The sequence below is a fragment of the Micrasema longulum genome, unplaced genomic scaffold, assembly GCF_059751315.1.
Source record: "Micrasema longulum isolate JH-2025_06_02 unplaced genomic scaffold, ASM5975131v1 h1tg000106l, whole genome shotgun sequence".
Taxonomy (NCBI): Eukaryota; Metazoa; Arthropoda; class Insecta; order Trichoptera; family Brachycentridae; genus Micrasema; species Micrasema longulum.
The window spans coordinates 225,037-233,808 of record NW_028277312.1 but is presented as its reverse complement, the minus strand read 5'-3'; the positions used below and the strand labels follow the sequence as shown (position 1 = coordinate 233,808).

At 29.5% G+C, this 8,772-nt stretch overlaps 1 long non-coding RNA gene across 1 annotated transcript; it reads right to left on the bottom strand.

Annotated features, from left to right (window-relative positions):
* Positions 1-5,043: 5,043 nt before the first annotated feature.
* Positions 5,044-6,000, bottom strand: LOC148284607 (uncharacterized). The gene is made up of 2 exons (XR_015824382.1): positions 5,558-6,000; positions 5,044-5,438 (listed from the first exon to the last, which is right to left on the bottom strand). It is a non-coding gene; the product is annotated as an uncharacterized LOC148284607 (long non-coding RNA).
* Between the last annotated feature and the right edge of the window lie 2,772 nt (positions 6,001-8,772).

The window sequence follows — 8,772 nt, the reverse complement described above, 5'->3', positions numbered from 1 at the left end:
AGTCCAAAGAAAACCTTTATCCACAAAGAACTTCTCAACACGAGCCACGTATTTATATTTACTGACTGCCACAGAAGACCATTCCAGAACGCCATACAATGTAGAACAGACGGGAGACAAGACTTTCTGAAATCTACCTTCACTATTGTGATGAAAAAATCCAATGACACCATACCCACAGCAGTACTTACTTCGGACTCACCAGATCCACCTCGAGGAAGGCAGACACTCCCCTGAAATGAACACGGCGGCCTCCGTGGTGTAGTGGTCAAGACGCTTGACTCACGCACGGAAGGTTCCGGGTTCGATTCCCGGTGAGAACACAAAAAAATAAAAATGTGATTTTTCTCAAGCCTGGGTGCTCTGTGATGTAATTCACCACTGTAATTAGGCCTCTTGGCCTGTTGTGGTGCAAAAAAAATGTAATGTAAAATGTAATGTAACACTTCCCAGAATAATACTGATCATAAAAACAAAAATGTACTAATAAATATGAGCAAACTATTTTTACCTGGATGCAAATTATGTTTTAAATACCTCTTATGAATGTACACATTATTGTAATTCCATTTTGTATTATAATTTTATATGTATTCTTCTCCGTTTTTTAGATCATGAGAAATGTAGTTTATACTCACATAATATATTTTCTATTACATATTATTTATGTAAATTTAGGATTATAATGAAAAATCCTCAAGTATGCTATACTAAAATGATTTCGTGTTTAGCATTAGGTCTTATACTCATATATATACATATAACTCATAAAATATTAGTTCTTTATACAAATATGAACCAAATTTTCTTCTTTAAATATCTCTTTGTAAAACAGAGTAAACAGAAAAGACAATAAATTTAAGTTTAATTTAAAAAAAAACTCTTAAAAAATAATAACATATTCTGGAAACAAACTTAATATTGCTTACTATATATAATTTTTAAATGCTATTCTAAAAGTAATTCAAATAAGTTTAAAAATATAAAACAGCAGTGAAAAAAGAAAGAATAAAAGTCTTTCAAGTGAAATGTAAAAGAGCATCAGAAATTCAAATATATTAAAAAAATATTTTGTACTTTCTCCAGCCTGTCAATATAAGTAATGTATTGTGGATTCCAAATTATGGATGCAAATTCTAGGTGAATATCATCTGCTCCCTATCATACAGTATAATAGAGTAATAATGAATTGATTAAATGTCTGCTTTGTAATGACAAATGTATTCTTTATGTTTGTTGTTTACTAATTTTGACAGACTAATAAAATGAATTTAATTATGATTCAAAGAGGTTGGACATATACTTGTATGATAGGGAGCAGATGATATTCCTAAAGAGTTAAAAGTTATACAATACTGTGTTGTGGGGTACATAAATTATTAGTTAAACGCTGAAGACATTTTGGTTTCGAACTTACAGTTTGTAGTTATGTATATTATTACATATGAAAGTTATAAGTATATATTATGGTGTCTGTAAGAAGTAAGTGTATAATAATTGTAATTTTTCAGAAGAAATCTGTAAAGTTTATATATAGTAAGCAATATTAAGTTCTGATGTTCCAGTATAAATTGTTACTACAATTATTACAAGTTTATATATGTATATTAAAGAAAACGTAAAGTAAAGTGAATTCTGGTTCTTTTGTTTTACAAAGAGATATTTAAAGAAGAAAAATTTGGTTCATATTTGTATAAAAGTACAAATATTATATGAGTTACATATAATATATGCGTATAAGACCTAATGCTAAGTAATCTCACGAAATGTAAGAAAGCATCAGAAATTCAAATGTTTTTAAAAAATATGTTGTACTTTCTCCAGCCTGTCAATATAAGTAATGTATTGTGATTTGTAAGTTATGAATGCAAATTCTAGGTGAGTACTTACATAGCTATAATAGAGTAATAATGAATTAATAACAATGTCTGCTTTGTAATGACAAATGTATTCTTTATATTTGTTGTTACTATGTAAAATACTTTATTATATTTTGACAGACTAATAAAATGAATTTAATTATGATTCAAAGAGGTTGGACATATACTTGTATGATATGGAGCAGATGATATTCCTAAAGAATTAAAAGTTATACAATACTGTGTTGTGAGGTACATAAATTATTAGTTAAACGCTGAAGACATTTTGGTTTCGAACTTACAGTTTGTAGTTTATTTATTTATTTTATTTTATTAAATATTTGGGTAAATCATAAGAACGCAAATATTTCTTTTTTTTTAAAATAAAAAATAAGTATTAAAAACAACAATTTTTTAACATAAAAAGACCAATTAAGTTTTCATAAATTAAAAAGATATAAACATTAAATGTGACAAAAAATAAAAAATAGATAAGAATTTTAAGTGAGAAAAGAATAATTAGTTATGTATATTATTACATATGAAAGTTATAAGTATATATTATGATGTCTGTAAGAAGTAAGTGTATAATAATTGTAATTTTTCAGAAGAAATCTGTACAGTTTATATATAGTAAGCAATATTAAGTTCTGATGTTCTTCTGATGTATAAAACTATGTAATAGTACTTAATGTTTCCTAAATAAAAGAAAAAAATATTTCTTTCTCTTATTTCTGTTTACAGGATATCATGATTTGTTCACCAAAACACTAGAAATTGGCCCTGTGAAGGAATAGAACGCACCAAGATCAGTTACAAATAAAAATGTAGTTATTGCATATATTATTTTTATTTAATCAAAAACATACACCTTTTATTTTATAAATTATTATGTAATGTATTTTTTAAAATTATTTGAGTATGATCTTCTTCTTCTCTGGTCTCAATCCTGGGATTGGCTGGCAGCAATTCCTTTCATTCTTCTCCTCCATTCCTCCCTGTCTTGTGCGGCTCATTTAAAGTCAACATATGATGAGCAGCGCACGTCCTCTAATAGGTCCTCCAGGTACTCTCAGCGTGGGCATCCCCTAGAATTTGTTCCCTCGGTCATCCCCTCCATTGCACATGCAGGCCTTCTTGACGTATTACATGACCGATCCATCTCGCTCGCCTTTCGGACAAGGTCCTGAGCAGGTGCCTTCCACCTTCAATTCTTTGGAGAACCTCCTCATTTGTAATGTGGTCTCTCCAGGAAATTCCTAGTAGTCTTCTATAGGACCACATCTCAAAAGCCTCTAGTCTCCGTTTATCTCTTTCGGATAGGCACCATGTCTCGCAGCCATACATCAAGATACTCCATAAATAGGTCTTGATTAGGAGTATTCTTAGTTTTAGGTCTATATTATTTGATTCTTTTAATTTGGACATTTTATTAAATGCAAGTCTAGCTTGATGTATACGGCTGTCGACCTCGCTCTTAGACCAACCGTCCCACGTTATTTTGCTCCCGAGGTAGAGAAACTCCTTGGTGTTCTTTAGTGGTATTCCCGACATCACTACTCTTATCTGGTGTTGCATTCGGCCTACAGTCAGTAGCTTTGTTTTGTCTTTATTTATCTTCATACTGTAGTTATTTTGAAGAATGCTTTCCATAGTTGTAAGGGCTCTTGCAGTTCTTCTTCACTTTCAGCAACCATAGCAATATCGTCAGCAAACCTTATCATATCCCATTTAGTATGATATTAATAACAATAATTACAGGATTAAATAAACTAAAATTAGTTATTATATAGATGTGATTATAAGTAATTATGATATTTTACAAATTGCAAATATTTATTTATAAATCCAACATACTCAAGGAATACTATTTAAAAGTTTAACATATAACATCAAATCAGAGAGACTAAACATATATTATATAAACTATAAATCATATATTTGTTTTTACATTATAAATTTAAGATGTTTCTATCCACTTGTATCAAACACACACTCACCCTTTCCACAAACCCACCCTCACACTCATATACACTAACTCTCATATTCACATACCTACCAAAACCTCACTCCACTCCAGCAATATTACAGCACATTTAAATCAAAGCTTTCTCTCACTCTCTAAGACTTGCAAATAAATAATACAATAATAAGCTCCACTCGTTTGACAATAACAGCCGAACCTCGCTTCTAAGTTATCGTTTTGAAATTTACTCAAGAGTAAATATTCTACTTTATGCATGGAAAATATATATAGGATCAACATTGAAAACGCATCCAATGTAGTAATGGGGGATTAAAATTTTTGTACACCTAGAGACTAACTCTCAGGTATTGAGAGTCTCCAAGTTTTTAACCAAAGGGACATGTTTCTTAGAAAATTTTTATGATCTACACTATCTTCTCTAATGGGTTCCTTGTGAAGATTGTTGAATCTCTGAAATTCAAATACACTTTACCCATTTACAATCTTCCACCATCTACAAAATATACTTTTAAAATCTAGAGTACTCTCGGGTTCTACAAACAGTTCTGGATTTTTAGGCGCTACGCACTTTAAACCCACCAATTGTTTTCTCATTAAAAACTTTTAACTCTAGGGATACATTTTGTTTCAGAATGTTGCTTGGATATAGGACTTTGTATGATATCATGTGCCCAAATTTGATCAAGGTTTTTTTTTTAAGATCATTAATGAATTTCGAATGTTGAAATTGAGCATCTAATATTATACTGAAATCATTTAAATGAGGATTATTTTGAATTGATCCAATTATTGCAAACACACTTAATTAAATGTAAGTACAGGATCAAATTTGAAAAATAAAGTTCTACTTTTATCTAAAGGGTGAGGTAAACTAGGGAGTAATATTTTATCTGTTTGAAACAATTCAAATACCTTTTTTGTTAATAGCATTATTATTGGGTATCAAAGATATTGTGAAGTAGGCCTTGTATACAAACTCCTGACGTCACTGCAACCTGTGAAGATCTATTGTGATGGATTAAATTAATTAAAAACAACTACTGCACAACATCATTATACTAACAGAGGAATATTTTTCTTTAATGAAATGAACAAAGATAATAAAAAGTACTGTCAGGAATACAATATATTTTAGAAAGAAGTAAAAAATTACATCTATAATTCTTCTTTATGTAACACTGATTGAAAACATCGTTAATATCTTTTTTGTAATTTATTTATGTTATTCTAAAAATAATATTGATTAAAATAAAATAATCTATTATAAGACGTCACTCCCCATTATGTACACAAGAATTGTTTATTTCTTTTACGTAATGGGAAACGTTAATGTAAATATATGTAATTGAAAAATGTAAAAAATTGTATTTAATATTGTATTTAAATTTGTTATTAATAATTTAAAAAAAAAAAAATCTATTGCACCTATAACTTTAAGAAATCCTCTCATACAAAATAAGCCGGATATAACTACATTTGTTCTGGACACTGGCTTCATTATAATATAGTCCGGTGTTTTTCATGCCAATTGATGTTGATGTTGAAATAGTTTGGTGACTAAATTCGTGTATATCAGCAGAGTCGTCTTGAATCTGAAAGATTTATCAAAAGTTAATATCTATAGGCATTAAACATTTACGTATTTAAAATTGTCAAATGAATTGACAGAAACGATACTTACATATTGCCAACATTATTATTCATTACATACCTCATTACTACCCCAGTACCGAATAGCAAATAGGCCCTGGAGTTCTACTGGTATTTTCTCATCTCGTTTGTGTCCTTCCAAATCGAGTTTTACTAGAGAAATTATGCGCCTCATATTTTCCTTCGAAAAACAGTATTTCTCCTTGAATTCACTGTCTTAAAAATCTTAAAAAGAGTTGACTCTTTTTTTAATACAATTTTCGTGCACGAGAAGGTCGCATGCCTTCGAAAATGTTTAAAATTAAATAAAACTGTGACAAACTATTCATAAATAACGACAAATATGACAGATCGCATTCTAGGGCATATTTTTGACAGATAAGCTGCCGTGGCCGCCAGATATGACAACGTTTTCCTAGGAAACCACTCTCTAGTCACCGTTTCGGCGGCCGTTCACCGCATCACCGTTCGTACGGCCGTTAAGATATCGGCACCGTTTTCCTAGGAAACCTAAGCTTTTGTATATTATTTAGATTTGTAATTTACCACTTCCCTTCTATGGTGCAAGAATCACACAGACGGACAAGAGTTCAGTTCAGACTACCAACCGTATCTTGGAGGTAGGAGATTCTGATTATCTACTGGGATCCTTAAACTTGCCCCTCAATATTTTCTCACATAATCTCACATCTCCGCAAGGCCACTTGGCCCTTCTTAGCATAATTAACCGTTTTGGTAACCTGCAATCGTTTTATCAATACAAAAAAAAATATCTTAGAACGGATTGAGCAAAGTTAGGAGGATACCTACTAACCTTACTCGGGGAACTATTCATGTTCTAATATTTATGTTCAATTACTCTAGTGTTATGTAGAATCCCTGGAAGAATCATTGGTACGTTTATACCTATGCAATAAATAAATTAATTAATAATTACCGTACGCACAACAGGTGCGTACAAGTGTTGATGGTAATGTTTAAGAAATAAATTTAATATTGATTTTATTAAACATGAACGTGAATGGATAATGAAACACATTAAAAGGTTTTATAATTTATGTTTTCACTATTACACACCAAAAGGCAGATTTACAGTGATAGATTACAACACAGAAAAGGTAGAACTAATAAAATGTTCGCATTTGAATACTGTTACAACCGAGAATTGAACCCGAATTTCCCAAACGTAGGACAAGCGCCGTACCCGTCACACCACGTAGACCAACAAAGTTGTCGAATTTATAACGTTACTCAATGTATAGATCAGTATTTTGAATCATCTGTTTTAGTTTTTATGCTTAAAACGTTTTTTAACGTTTTTTAACAATATTTTATAGAAAACAATACCAGGCTCAAAATTCCGAAATAAATATAATAGATATACTTTTAACCGTAGTTTTGAATTTTTAAATCCAAAAAAACGTTATTGAATAGTCTTGTTACAACAACATAATTGATCAATATTTGTATTTCATTCATATTCTAGGCAAAAATATTTTCATAATCAAAGTTCTATTGTCAGTTGATGAAATCTGCATTTTGTGGGTTGAACACCGTGTGGTATTTTATATACAGAAGCATTTTTATTAAAACCACGTACATTCTTGCACAATAAAAAAACACAAGCCATTGCTTATTACATTGTTTGAAAAAGGCTTCTGAATTGAATGTAATTAACTTTTTACTGGAATTTTTATTTAGAAAAACCCGTTTTTCTTAATATTCTGAACTTCAAATAAAGATATTTTATGTTAAATATAATTCAAGTATGGGTAAATATTTGCAGGCAAGTATGGGACTTTATTAATTATTTTTTTAACTAATATTTTCACACTCAAATGTGAAGACTAACCTGACCAGCTGGTGTTGTATATATTTTTTATTTTTTGTATTTTCTTATTTTCTTTTATTTAGGAAACATACGGTACAGTTACATTGTTTTATATTTTACACAGTTAGACTTAACTCTAATGGACCAGTGAAGTTTCTATATTTTAAAATAATTACTTGTAAGGTTATTGATTAAAGTACAAAAAAGAGAAGGAAAATAAACACAAATAGAAGTTGTTTAAAAATTTAAATTAAAGTAAAAAAATGAAGAAAATTTGTAAAAGTAATTGAAATTTAAGAATTAAAATAAAGAATGAAAAACATGCTTAGATGTAAAAATAAAATAATATAATGTATTTTTTTTTAAAAAGGAAAAAAATAAATATACACATACCTACATATTTTAAGGGATTCAAAGAAACAATGAGAAGAATCTTTAAAGAATCTTTTAATAAGAAAATAAATTTATGTCAATATAAAAAACATCTTTGAATGACAAATAGTAAGAGCAGCAATATGTTGATTTCATATACATATACAATATAAGTAATTAAAAGTAGTTTAAAAGTATAAAAACATGTCAATGCAGCAGAGAAAAAAGAAGGAATTGTAGGTTTAGCAAGTAATATTTAAAATTAGAAAAGCAATAAAAGGAGAAGATTTTAAACCAAATGTAGTTGATAAAATTTCAGTAAAGCAATTTTATGTACATTATATAAATATACATTCCCTGAAAAAATAAACAGATGCATATGTATATGTAATGCATTTCTAATTAATATTCATCCAATTGATTAAAATATAAAAATTGATTTCAATAAGAGATTACTTTTGCAAAAATATTATTTGCCTAATATTCTTCAAGGTATTTGTTTATAATATGAACGTTATTTTAATGTGCTTAATATTTTACAGGATTTTTCAAAGGCCTGCTTAAAATTCAGGTCTCTTTAAGGTCACGTGGTCTTAGATATGACAAATCACTTCTTCCTGGGATCCGCTTACGGAGACTCCTAAAACAGCGAGAATTCATCTCGGTAAGCAATGTGTGGATTTATTTGATAAGATTCTAGTGCTGAGCCAAGTAGATAAATCGTCTTGTCACAGACAGGGTTGACAAATACGGCCATCATCTTAAATTGCACCATTCATCTTTGCTAAACTTCTTCGTTTGATGTTTTTAGTTCGAGAAATTAAACGCACTATGTCCTGTAACTATAAAACATATAATGTGTCGTGGGCTCGAGTGGCCGGCCATTGTCATTATGAAAAATAAAAAAAAAATTAATTGTCAAAAAACTTCAAAGGGGGAGGTGTATCCCTTATACGAGTAAGTAAGAATTTTAAATAAAAAAAAATAAAAAAACACTTTATTTATTTATTTATGGTTCCGTGAATCTTTTACATAATTACAATAAAACCAGTGAATAAAAATCTCACAATATT